Source organism: Osmerus eperlanus, chromosome 4, assembly GCF_963692335.1.
Source record: "Osmerus eperlanus chromosome 4, fOsmEpe2.1, whole genome shotgun sequence".
In the NCBI taxonomy this organism is placed as follows: Eukaryota; Metazoa; Chordata; class Actinopteri; order Osmeriformes; family Osmeridae; genus Osmerus; species Osmerus eperlanus.
Genome location: NC_085021.1, coordinates 8,167,778 through 8,181,965, shown reverse-complemented (window position 1 = coordinate 8,181,965; position 14,188 = coordinate 8,167,778).

The window sequence follows — 14,188 nt, the reverse complement described above, 5'->3', positions numbered from 1 at the left end:
TATTACACAGCCATTTGATCTAATTTAAAAACCAGGATGGAAGATTCCATTCAAACCATTCAAGTCTCTTGAACATGAGCTGAATAGGGAATCGCAAAAACAACAATCACATTTCTTGTATTTGATTATTTTCATGCTGGAACAAACATTTGTTCACGCTTTCTAAAAGGGAAACATATTTTGTGCGCTTTCATTAACACAGTTTCTGAAGGTGGAACCTGTATGAATACTGCATGTGTTGAGAGGATGGTGTGGAGCATCTCCTAATGGAGGATGAAGAGACAGTGGCTCGCGCTTCAGGGGATATGCTCTCCTATGCAAGGCTCTCTCCTCTCTTTGTTCTCTTACTCTCTTTTTTTTCTCTCCCCTCTTGTCTCTCTCTTTCTCTCAATCTCTCTCAATCTCTCTCAATCTCTCTCTCTCTCTCTCTCTCTCTCTCTCTCTCTCTCTCTCTCTCTCTCTCTCTCTCTCTCTCTCTCTCTCTTCTCTCTCTCTGTCTATCTATCTCTCTCTCTTTCTCTCTCTCTCTCTCTTAGGCTCATAGATGACAGGGCAGGGCAATTTGAGGTGAGAGTGGGTTGAGGAACACTGAAGCAAATGGACCCTGCGGGCACTCTGGACCATACATGCCTGTCGTAGACAGACAGGCACAACAGACACTGTGAGAATGAACTTGGTCATAGCTGGAATTATTACATATTACGTAACATCCATTATTACAGTACATTGAAAGCAAGGTATCTCCCACTGTCATTGTTGCAGTACAGCAAAATAAATATTAGAAGTAAATGATAATGAGAAGTAACTATTACGTAAAGAAGATGCAGGCTTATACACTTGTAAAGGCATGTTCTTTTCCTGGCCAATGTTGAGAAAAACGTTGAACTCAACCCATGTCTCGTGTGACTCAAGCTGCAGTCAAGAAATGATTTAGAAGAACAAAATCTTCTCTTTTGTCTGTCATTATTTCATGTGGGTCATGGTAAGGTTGTCTTCTCTGATAAACGCATCTCACTCATAGCAGGCCCATAGCCTTATTACACAGCCATTTGATCTAATTTAAAAACCAGGATGGAAGATTCCATTCAAACCATTCAAGTCTCTTGAACATGAGCTGAATAGGGAATCGCAAAAACAACAATCACATTTCTTGTATTTGATTATTTTCATGCTGGAACAAACATTTGTTCACGCTTTCTAAAAGGGAAACATATTTTGTGCGCTTTCATTAACACAGTTTCTGAAGGTGGAACCTGTATGAATACTGCATGTGTTGAGAGGATGGTGTGGAGCATCTCCTAATGGAGGATGAAGAGACAGTGGCTCGCGCTTCAGGGGATATGCTCTCCTATGCAAGGCTCTCTCCTCTCTTTGTTCTCTTACTCTCTTTTTTTTCTCTCCCCTCTTGTCTCTCTCTTTCTCTCAATCTCTCTCAATCTCTCTCAATCTCTCTCTCTCTCTCTCTCTCTCTCTCTCTCTCTCTCTCTCTCTCTCTCTCTCTCTCTCTCTCTCTCTCTCTCTCTCTCTGTCTATCTATCTCTCTCTCTTTCTCTCTCTCTCTCTCTTAGGCTCATAGATGACAGGGCAGGGCAATTTGAGGTGAGAGTGGGTTGAGGAACACTGAAGCAAATGGACCCTGCGGGCACTCTGGACCATACATGCCTGTCGTAGACAGACAGGCACAACAGACACTGTGAGAATGAACTTGGTCATAGCTGGAATTATTACATATTACGTAACATCCATTATTACAGTACATTGAAAGCAAGGTATCTCCCACTGTCATTGTTGCAGTACAGCAAAATAAATATTAGAAGTAAATGATAATGAGAAGTAACTATTACGTAAAGAAGATGCAGGCTTATACACTTGTAAAGGCATGTTCTTTTCCTGGCCAATGTTGAGAAAAACGTTGAACTCAACCCATGTCTCGTGTGACTCAAGCTGCAGTCAAGAAATGATTTAGAAGAACAAAATCTTCTCTTTTGTCTGTCATTATTTCATGTGGGTCATGGTAAGGTTGTCTTCTCTGAGAAACCTGGTTTGTATCATTTTAACCAAAGGATCAAGCAAGCGTCACTCATTTTTTTGGATCTTTATTCCTTTAGTTATTTTCTGTTAACATTGATCTGTTCATTCATCTTCTCTCTTGTCTCGAATATCCCAACTTTACTCTTCAGCTGCTGACCACAATCGTTGCTGGCGCAACCAAGGCAAGGACACGGTGTGGTCAATAGGATTCCAGGGGGTCTTTGTGGAGATAGACTCATTACATAACTGTCACGTCTGTGTGTGTGTGTGTGTGTGTGTGTGTTCCGCTGTTTTGTTTGGCCCCGCCCCCTCCAGGTGTGTCTCGTCCTGTTTGCTCGTTAGTGGGGTATTTAGTCCGTTGGGTTATGTTTGTCCTGTGCCAGTTCGTCTTGTGTGATTCTACCGAGTGTTCCCGCATACCTGTTACCTGTTCTGTTCCTGCCTTGTGCTCAGATTTCCCGTGCTTAGACCCCGATTGCCTGTCCACGACTACTCTACCTGATACCGGATTGTTCCTTCGCCGCCAGCCTGTGTACCGATCACCTGCCTGTTCCCGACTACTCTGCCTAAATAAACCCTGTTGTTCTTGGAAGCTACCTGCCGTGTCTGAGTCTGCATCTGGGTCTACCTCTGTGCGTGAGCCGTGACAATAACAGGGTGCTTAACAAACCCATGTGTAAGATACCCTAATGGAGTTTCATTCCAGTTACTTGTCAGAGATGAAGGAGTTCAGTTTATGGACTGAACAGCCTAGACAGACAACCTGAGTTTATCTGCAGAGTAGAGAACACAATAGCATTTATCTCTTTTGTCAATAAGCTTTATTGTGGGAAAATACATTTTAGCCTATAGCTCAGAAAGACATAGAAAATGAGTCAGCAGCTCATCCAGATAAACAGTAGATGACAAAGAAGCGATTGCTAATTAAAACCACCCAAAAGCGCAGACTTCAAAGATAGTCAAACACAATCCAGATAATTAGAGAGAACGCAATTTTAGCAAATTATTGCAAGAAGAGGTTTCATTGGTTCTCATTGGAGGTCTGTTCAATGAATAAATGCCACAGACTCAAACTTGTGCATTCAATTTGAAGTACCTATTGTGTAGGCCACAGTCTATCCTTGTCTTGCTGGGTGAAAACACTACAAGTGTTGATTTAGCCTCTTGTGGTGCTGGAAGCTGATGTGTGTTGCTTTCCCCACACCCCAAATGTTGTTTTATGCATCACAACACTGAAAAGAACCATTCATACCTAGACAGGCGGTCGGTGTTAGGCTATCACATTGTTATCGCTAATTTCCTGTCTTTAAGTCTTCCCTGGCCAGACAATGAGTCGTGGCAGGTTCAGGTGCAGCATCATGGGGCAGATGCTAGGTCTAATCTTCACAGCCACTTGTAGGCAGCTGTGAAGAGACAGAAGGAAAAAGGGAAGTCACTGAACTAATTTCCCTAGCTAGGAACTGAAGTAGAGCAACACCTCGTATAGTGGCATTTTCATTTTCGAATTCTCCCTTGGGGAAAAAATTCTATTTTAAGCAGGTAACAACTGTTTGTCTTGGTAATTGACAAGTGTTTGTGCACCTGTTCCAGTGGGACAGTAAAGCTAATTTCTCTTACTAAGAATTCTTTCTAGCAAATGAAAAGCAGATAAACACTTTGAACATCTTGGAGGCTTACAAATGAGATTTAATCTAAATCTTTAAAAATAAGTCTTTCTCTGAGCAGTAACAGTTCTAGACCATTTCAACTGGAGGGGCCAAGCTGGGGCACTTTAGAGGGGCCAGTTACATTAAACATTATTGTTGTCATTGTGTCATGTTTTCTTTACTGCATTGCAGTCACAACAGGCCAATAAAATGTTTAATAATTATTCAGACTCTGCACAAGGCGGTCCAAACCGGTTTTCACAGGGGCACTGCCCCCCTCTCCCATCACGAGAACCGCCCTGCCTCTGACTTGAACATTCATGGAGCTTTGTAATGTACTGTAGCTTGTAGTGTGCAGTGGCCTGTAGTCTAACTGGAGGGCCTAATATCCCATTCTCCACTGGGAAATCAAGACAGTTGCGGTGCAATAACGGCACTCAAAATGTCAGACACCCAGAAAATTCCTTTATGTAATCAGGGACATTTGCAATATTTGAATGTGTTCACATAGTCTACTATGTCCCTCCGAGTAGAAGTGTCACCTCCACGGTATATGATCTATGGCTAATATCTTTATAACATCTTTACCGGCTCCCATGTCGCACTGTCAGCTACATGACAGGACTACATGTTGGCATGGCAGCAGAGATAAAGCGCCTCGCGGTTGGACAGTGGGTAGTAGAAGGGCACATAAGACTCCTGGTGGTGTGGGTGGCTGAGGCCATGTCTGTCAATATAGGTCGCGGAAGGAGGGAATTCAATTAAATGCATAACGGGCAATGAATGTAGGTAATTCAAAGATGTTATGAGCGATGACATGAACAATAGACGTGTGGTTTGCTGAGATTTCCGTTTGCTCTTGGCCAGATCTAGCTACTAGATGAAGTAGACTAGTTAACTGAAGGTTGAAAGTAGGGTTTTGTAATAAAAATGATTTGTATACCTTCATGAATCAGCTGTTTGGGCAGTGATGCTACATGGATGAACAGTGACTCTGAAGAGTAGGTAGATACACATCCTGTCCCTAACAGAAACACATCACAACAATACTTCTCATAACTGTAACTCGAAATGCATTCCTATAATCGTGAAAATGTTACTCACCCATAGTTGTTTACAGTAAGCTTATTGCATAACATTTTATGAACATTCTCTGAAAGATTTGAAAGTCTGGCAAGGGTTCATGGACAATACAGGGAGTGACACATGTGTGCTATGCATGCACTCATGGCTATATTTGAATCTCCTATCAATACGCATGCAACAAGCCCTTTGGCGTTTCGGGAAGTGTACAAGGACGAGTAAGAAGGAGGATGAGCTGGTGGAGGGAGAGAGAGAGGGAGAAACAGAGAGAGGGAGGGAGAGACAGAGAGAGGGAGGGAGAGACAGAGAGAGGGAGACAAAGACAGAGAGAGGGAGGGAGAGACAGAAAGAGGGAGGGAGAGACAGAGAGAGGGAGGGAGAGGGAGAGAGAGGGAGAGAGAGACAGAGAGAGGGAGGGAGAGACAGAGAGAGGGAGAGAGAGACAGAGAGAGGGAGGGAGGGAGAGACAGAGAGAGGGAGGAAGAGACAGAGAGAGGGAGGGAGAGACAGAGAGAGGGAGAGAGAGACAGAGAGAGGGAGGGAGACACAGAGAGAGGGAGGGAGACACAGAGAGAGGGAGGGAGAGACAGAGGGAGAGAGACAGAGAGAGGGATGGAGAGACAGAGAGAGGGAGAGCCGAAACAGAGGCTGATAGTCGGATGTGAAGCATCATACACAAGATGGCTGCCACTTTAGATTGAATGATGTGACTTCAGGATGAGACAAATGATGCTGTCATTCATCAGGCTCTGTATTGTGACAACCACTCAATAATTATCCTCCCCTTCTCAACTCTTGCACGCACGCAATCTTTCTCATGTATGAAAGTTGCCCTAGGATTTCCCTTTGACGAATAATCAGACTGAACAGACGTCAACTTGGAAAACTTCAAAAAGAGACGTCAAAAAGCCAAACCGATCAGCGTACTTGGGGAAACTAAACCGCGTAGTGCTGAGAGCAGCTCGTAGAATGGCAGCTGACATTTCACATTCGGAGGGATATGGATGGACAAATGTCATTCATGATAGCCAACCTTATCCAAGGTCATTTGGTGGTCATTAGTCTTATCAGTCTACCATTCCCACATCACACTTATCTCTCCCACATCATACTTAGCCCTCTGTCATCCTCAAGCCCAGACACGCAGTCTGCGCTTCAGGAAGTGGAACTGCCATGCATCCAGTCCAGTCTGCACGAGACCGCTGACAGGCTTGCGGTGAGATTCGACTGAAAGAAGGCCTGCAATTTGAGGGTGCGCCAGTCATTTATGACGCAGAGTCACATGAAGGACTCTGTGCCATCTGTGTTTACCAGGACTGTGTGTGATACAAAGGTAATCAGATCAGCCAAGCACAGCCCGCTCGTTATGGATGGCAGTTGTCACTTATTGAGGAGCGACTATGAGTTGAGCCCAGGGTCATCCATCTTGGGCTGCGACGTGGCGTGTGGGCGTCTTATCTGTCCCCGCTCTGTCTGCAGAGGCAGGGGAGACGCAGGGGACAGCATCCAATCAGCAGGATGTTGTCATCTCCTGGATAATGGCCCTCAGAGAAGCCAAGGCACTGTACAGAGAGGAAGACTTGGTCCTGATGCCCACACGAACAAGTATGTCGAAATGAAATACAGCTTAGACCAATTGTTACGCTCTCTGTAATGTTCTGACAATGCTGCGATTTGGATGTGTTCTGAAACAACTCTGATGATCTTGGTCACGTCAGAAGTGTTTGTTGGCTGTTCCTACCAAAAACATATGAACTCATCTCTGTTGGATTTCCTATTCAGGAACAGGAAATTACAACAAGCATGTGAGCACTGGCACAAGTCCAGCAGTCCGTGTGGTCCTCAATTATGTAAAGGGGTATTTCACATTTTCTATAACATCACACAACATACTATTTTGACCCTATCTTCATGCAAAGCATTGAAGTGGCTTTGTGTGAAACCACCAGGTGATGTGGAAGTTTTTCTCAGCGATTGGCCCTTCATGTTGTCAGCGATTGGCCCTTCATTCGGAGAAAGCAATAACCACCAAGTAGAGATCCCAGCAAATAGATCCAGTGTTTGGAAGTATACGAATCATGTGTTTTATTGACTTTTTTTCCAGGGGAATAATTGATCAAAGCAGGGACATGTTAAGGATTAATCGAAAAGAGGTCTGATTGTCTGTCAAATGACCTTTCTGCCAAAGTCAGTAATGCCCCAAGGCTGACTTAATCTATGGCATCCATGGTGACTCTCATGACTAAACAATGTAATGTTAGTTATCTTACTGGTGATTTGTGCTGTGACCAACAGCACAGGGAAATGTTGTGCCTTCATAAAGAATTCAGAAACCTTCATTGGGTCCACATTTTGCTGCGTTATATCATTTAAAAGAGGCATAGATTGAGGGACAACAGCTAAAGGTGTCATTAGCTATACATCTGGAAACATTCTTCCTAAAGCTGGATATCCAGCCAAACCAAGAAACCAGGAAGTGAGGAATGTAAACTTGGTGAGGAACTCTGGCCACTGCGACAGAGCATCAGAGTTCCACTGCAGAGATGGAAGAACCTGACGGAATGACAACTCTGTCTGCAGGACACCATGAATCAGGCTTTCATGTTGAAGTGGCTGGATATAAGACACTTCTGAGTAAAAGGCATGTGACACTTGGGACTGAGAGAATAAAGAAAAGGATTCTCTGATCTGATGAGACAAAAATTGAACACAGCGGCCTGAATGCCAAGTGTAACAGTGATTGTGGCAACATTAAGCTTTGGAGTTTCTCAGCAGCAGGGAGGGCAAGACGGGTCAGGATTGAGGAAATGATGAAGGGAGGGAAGTATAGAGAGATGCCTGAAGAAAGCTCACTTCAGAGCGCACATAAGGTCATACTGGGGCGAATGTTTACATTTCTGCAAATCAACAACCACAAGCACATAGCCAAGGCCTCTGCAAGTCCTTGAGTGGCCAAGCCAAAGCCGGGACTGGAACCCCATAGAAACTCTGTGAAGAGACCCAAAGTTGATATGTGCTTTCCATCCATTGTGACAGAGCTTGAGATGATTTGCAAGGCACAATACAGAGAGCTGTCCTCATTCAGATTTACACAGCTGGTAGACACATACCTGTAGCAACTTCAACTTCAACTTTCAACTTTATTTATCCTTCAAAAGGAAATTAGTGTGCAGCAGGGGTCAGAAACACATACACAAACACAGAACAGCATCGCCAAATGCCAACAACATTACACAACACAGAACACACAATAGAGACACACCTTCCCCCAAACCCAATGACAGGGTCCAATTGGGACAGTAGCCTACAACATGAATCCATCATAATGGCCATTGGCAAGAAAAATTAAAATAAATAAATAAAATAAATCTAGATGTCAGCCAAGTGAATTTAGGTTCCTAATAGCCACAGGAATGAACGGCACGACCAGTTCTTAACCTAGGTAGCCTAACCTAGGTAGCAACATACATACCTGTATATACCAGGAGACTGGACTGGAATTTGCTGTTTGAAGGGTCTGAATAATAAATTAATGTGAATGACCATTTGAAAAACATTCTAAAAACATATTTTCGATTTCATTATCACATGGTATTGCGTGTCGATTGCAAAAAGTGTCTGTAACACAGGAATATGTGAAATAGTTAAGGCACGGGATAACTTTCTGAAGACGATGTACATGAGATTGACTGTGAAAGTTGGACAATTCTTTTTCTTTGAACCGTCTGTGAAACAACACTTGCAGCCTATGTTAAGAGAACCAGGAGTGAGCACATTTACCAAACAATGATGTCTGACAATGTACTCAAACCAACAGTTTAATAACCTGTCAAATATCCAGCACAGCTGACATTAGCTAAAATAATGAGCATTCTAAAAAGATAAATGACCTAATCAAGTCACCAAGAAATGGCCTGGGAGATTGCTGTGGACAAGGCTGTAGTGATTGACAAGGACAAGGTAAAGGAGAAATTGAGTTTGAGCATGAGGGAATCCTTCCTTTTGTTCTGTCTGGAGTGTTCTTGGTTCTTAGAGTGTGGGGAGCACAGTAGTAGTGGCTACAGACAATTACACGTATTTTCTGGATACACCACAGACAGAGCTCTCTTTCTCTCTTTATTTCACACACACACACGCACGCACGCACACACACACACACACACACACACACACACACACACACACACACACACACACACACACACACACACACACACACACACACACACACACACCAAAGCCCCATGACAACCACACTGACCCGGCTACAACCAATCCAATGCAATCAGTGACCAAATAATATGATCGTAAAGTGTTTAGTGCTTTCCAATTTATATCTTCACCCCGTTATGCCAGGATTTTAACTGGAACATTTCTGATGAGCGGGATAGAATGCAATAAGCTGGGAGTAGGGTCGGGGCTAGGGCCAAAACAAGCCACACACGGGTCATTCATGGCAGTTCCATTGTAATATCCCCAGCATTCACTCTCCCAGCAATAATGAGCCGGAGAGCCTGTCGTAGTTCTGACACAAACCTGGTGCCCCCCCCGAACCTTCCACATCCAACCTGTCACAGCGCATTTGCCACAGAACATCAATTAGGCAGAGACACAGCCCTCCGCTCTTGAGGAGGCACCACTTTCAGGTGCGTGACTTCGACTGCCGTTACGGCATCAGGACTGGGCTCAAGGGCCTCTGCTGTCAACCAGGAGGCTTTGATTGGTCAGTATCTACCCTCTAATGGCGTGATGGACTTGGCACAGAGGACGCAAGCAAATGAGCAGGAATGGCAGGAGTCCTGCAGGTGAACAAGTGGCAGGCCTGAGAGAGATTGGACACCTGACTGATAACTTGAAGGACTTATGGCAGGTATGACAGGCTCACAAACACAATCACTCATTCGCACATGCACACTGAGCAAACACACACACACACACACACACAGAGACAGACCGACAGACAGACAGACAAACAGACACACAGACACACACACATCCCTTTCCTTTGGGTAGAGATTAGAACCCATTAGTGATGTGTTTGCGTTCAAGTTCAAGAGTACTCTTCACACACATTAAACCAGGTGGTAGCATGTTCCTCTAAATTTACAGTCCCTCTATTTTTCAAAAGCAGTGCCGCTGTTTACCACACCAAGTACAGTAGACTTTGCAGATGTGTGTCCTTATTTGAGATCCCTCACCAAACTCAGACCATCTCAGGTGAGATTGGAACCATCACACAGCCCAGTTATGGCAATATCGCGTTCAGTTGGAGTAGGGCACTCATGAAAAGATTGAATGAGAAGTGAGCTTCTCCAGGTTTTCTGTGCAGCCGTTGTCTGCATCTCGCACGACAAGATAAGAACTGCACATGTGAAGACTACTAGGTTGAGAGGAGAAGACACAGTGGAGGGTGAAAAGCCAGTACCAAACTAACTACTAACCTAAGAAATAATCAACATACAGTCTTACTCTTCCTTTAAAAAAATAATTTTTGTGGAAAGAAAATTGTCCAGGAAGGAAAACAGTCTTTTGGGAGATTCATAAAATCAAGAAGGCATGAAGAAGATGCCCCTCCACAGAATTGGATGGAAATGTAGACACTATGCAAACATAGGTTGCATTTAAATGTTCAGTATTTATGAAGAGAATGATCTTCAAATTGGTTTCTATCAGACAATTTCTAGATTTTGGAATACAGGGCCTTGAGATTGTCATATACTCTATAGTTCCATTGGAAGATCAGTAACCCACTAACCAACCGAAGTGGAAGTGTCAAATGAACATTTCTGTTCCATCCGTCCCACGAAACACGTCAAAAACACATTAGCAGCGCATCCCGAAATAAGAGCACTTAAGAGCACTGGGTACGTACGTCAAACTGGTGTCACGACCTTTCAGCGACAATTCCAATCTCGGCTCCATTAAAGTGCATTTGGAAAAGTAAAAGAAGAATCATATTTGGAATCATATTTAATTCTGCAGTGAATTAATACAAAGCTCCCTCCAAACGGTGAACATGATGAGACTCGATGTATCAAGACAATGTAGCTCTGCAGTATTTGCTCATACTGTGTTTCTGGAAGATGGTCAGGACCAATTTCCACAGCTAAAAAGACAACTCGAAACATGATTGCACAGTTTGCGGTGACAATTCCAATGACTGGATGTTAATGTTCCAACACGAGGATGAGACATGGACCAGACTGTTGACAAAAGTAGGCTACGCCCTCCTCACAATCTCACACTTTTCACACTAGCGGGTGACAAGCAGAAAATGGTGGATACCGGGAGAAGCACCATAACTGTCCATCAGTTGAAAGGAAAGAACCCATAAAAAGCTCTGGAGTGTCTTATTTCCTCCCTCACAGAGCCATTTTTGAAAACAAAAAGAAGAAGAGAGAAGATAAGATCGAAGAGTTGTTGTGTAGAATGAGTAGAATGCACAACACAGCCTATCTGGGACTCATCAAAGGCAATAGAATGGATGACATGCTCTCGTTGGAACCTAAGCCGCAATGCGGCCGTGTTAGGGTGCAAATGGGCTTTCAGAGCGCTCTGATTGACACTTCTGGCAGTCTTACAAGAGTAGAGCATTCAAATTAACATTTAGATGAAAGTGACATCTCCCGAACACGCAAGTGATAGTTCAGGCGAGGGGGGAACCGCCCACAGCCCGACGTCCTCTCCAAAGTCCGCCCCCGGAGTCTTGACGTCCGAAGAAAACCCACCAATTGATTAGAGGTCATTAATTCAATTACTGACAGGTGTGTCGCAGGTTTGGCGTGGTGGGAACGCCTGCTCTTCCCCTCGCTGCGTGTATTTCTGTCCGGAAAGTGTCGCCGTGGGCTCCAGGAGCAGCAGGGTAGCCTGGGAGTATGTAAGTGGTGGTGTAGGCCTGGTGTGAGCCCACACAAACAGCCTGACACGTCTCAGTGCATGTATGCAGGCTCACTAACACCCCTCCACCCTCTCTCTAGCACCCCCCACCCCCACCTCTTCCCTCAGATGACAATCAACCCTCAGATTGATGTCCTCTTCTGGCTCCTATATTTTGACATGGCAGTCTTTGCCTACTCACAAGCACTGCTCACTCATTTTCCCCGTCATCCAAATCTCCCCGTCTGTGTCTCTCTCTAAGTTTCTCATTTCTGTCTCACAATAGACCCAGTGACTCAATTCATCATTTTGAGATCTCACTCTATTTTTTGTTTGTTCCTAAAAGCCTCCATAGACGGATGAGAGGAACAACATCAAGAAGGACATGGATGTACTAAAAGAGAGCAGGTCCCATCCTGCACGTTGTTCCCTTCATCCAAACGAAGGTACGGGCCTTCTATGGGGATGTGTTGCGTCCTCACATGGACATGTGACCGATGGTGTCTTGTTGGTGATGTAACTTCCACTTTGCCCATATATGGAAGTGTGACTTCTTCCTATTGGTGTCTTATTGAGGATGGAACTTTTACAAACTGAAATGCGAGGTGCTTTTACACACCCAACGTCTCCTTCTCCTATGTGATTAGTTGTATGGAGTGAAAAGGCCCAGCTCCTCTCCCTCTATATCACGTCTGCCACTTCAAGGTTACTAAGCTATTCAGACTATCCAAGTGGGAAAAACAGTGACTACGTTTTGTGGTGAACTGAGGGCAAAGACCATTGGTGGCTGAACTTACTCCGAGGTGTCCATTATTCCAGAATGCACAATTAATCTTGCTCCAATCTAGGGCAGTGCAGAGGAGATCACTCAACTCTATGGGCTTGATTCCGCAGTGTGGGGACCATTGACAGATTAAACGGATGAAAGGTTAAAGTGTTTCATTAAGATGCCTGATCTTGTGAGCTTCACCTGCTTCCTGGTACGTTGCCCTCTTCTATATTTTGCACCAGACCATTTCCTCTACCCTTTGATCCTTTCCTACTTGTCTCCAGCAAGGAAAGCCTATTTGTAAATGGACTTGCATCCTCCATCTACACCAACAAAGATTTAGTGGGAAAACAGTGAAATTTGCTGAGGCCAAAGACCACCAAAGACAATTTATCACAAATAAAAAAAACGGATGTGTATTCAAATGAATGAAGAGACGGTGGCATCTGGAAATAGGCCCCATAACATCATCTCTGTGTGTGCTGTCTTTTGTGTTTACCCACAATGCCTTTCAGCCTCCCGCTGGGACCGAGCCAACCATGACCAGCCTGCTGAGCTGTCCAGGGCCATCGCGTCATGTCAAATGTCACCTCTCAATCACTGGATGAGCCAGTTGATCATGACCAGGGGGAACCGTAGGATGTGTTCCAACACACACAGGAGGTGCAAGGTGTCTCGTCATCCAAAAACAAAGCTCTCATCTCAAGTCTCCCGAATGTTCCATTTCTCCAGTTTTTACAGCTGTCAAACTGGGTAACTAAGGCTTCAGGCAAAGAAAAATACATAAAAAAAAAAATGGAGGCAGTATGTTAGCACATCAAAATGAAGATTTCCCATGAAAATATCCCCTCATACTTGCAAAGCTTTCAATTCAAGCTCAGCGAGGTCACAGATGGCGGAACTGGGCACCATGAGTGCCTCACAGTGCTTTCTCATGGCCATTCTATCATCGAGAACAGGTCATGTCATCACTTCTTTAACATGTAAGGGTTTTGAAATGAATATCAGGGCCTTGCTTCCAGACCTCGGCAAAAATCCTCCCACGTCATCTCGAGGTCCGATCAACTCACCTGAGTATCGGATAAAAATACTTGCAGCATGACACAGCGATACCCTCGCTGGGGTGCTGCCACTGGAAGCTTCCAGCAAGCTCCTAGACCCCCCCTCCTAGGATTCCCCAGCAAGGTCCAGGAGTAGATAAACTGCCCCCACCGCCCACCCCCCCCCCCCCCCCCCCCGGGCTCACCACAAGGCTACAGAGCGGGGCGCTTTGATTAAAGGAGGGGGAAAAAAAACAACCATCAATTATGTAAAAATACAATTAATAAATGATCTCCCTACCCATCCACTTCTGTCTGATCTGCACAGCTCAGACCCTCCAAACCTGACAACCAACCTCCACCCAACTGGATGATCTCGACATAATACAGGAAGTGACAAATATGGACGGGGAGGGTGTTAATAAAACATAGCTGTGTTAACCTTTTGTAAAATGCTATTTGGATCCCTGCCTGGCCCCTTTTTGTTCCACGTACAGTAAGTGTCTGTCCTCTCCCGTTCCTGTCACATCTTAGTCTCTGGAGGCCAAACTCCCCCTTCTCCCCTATCTGAATCTATGATCTCCAACTTTACATTGCTGAAATATTCATGGATGGTTTTCATTTTGAAATGAATCCTCCAACATCCCATTGAAGTGTATTTGCCTGATTGTCAGAGAGTGGAATTATCTTTCTTTAGTAGGGTTCGCTCTCATCCTGTTCCTGTGACAATAAGGCCAACATGA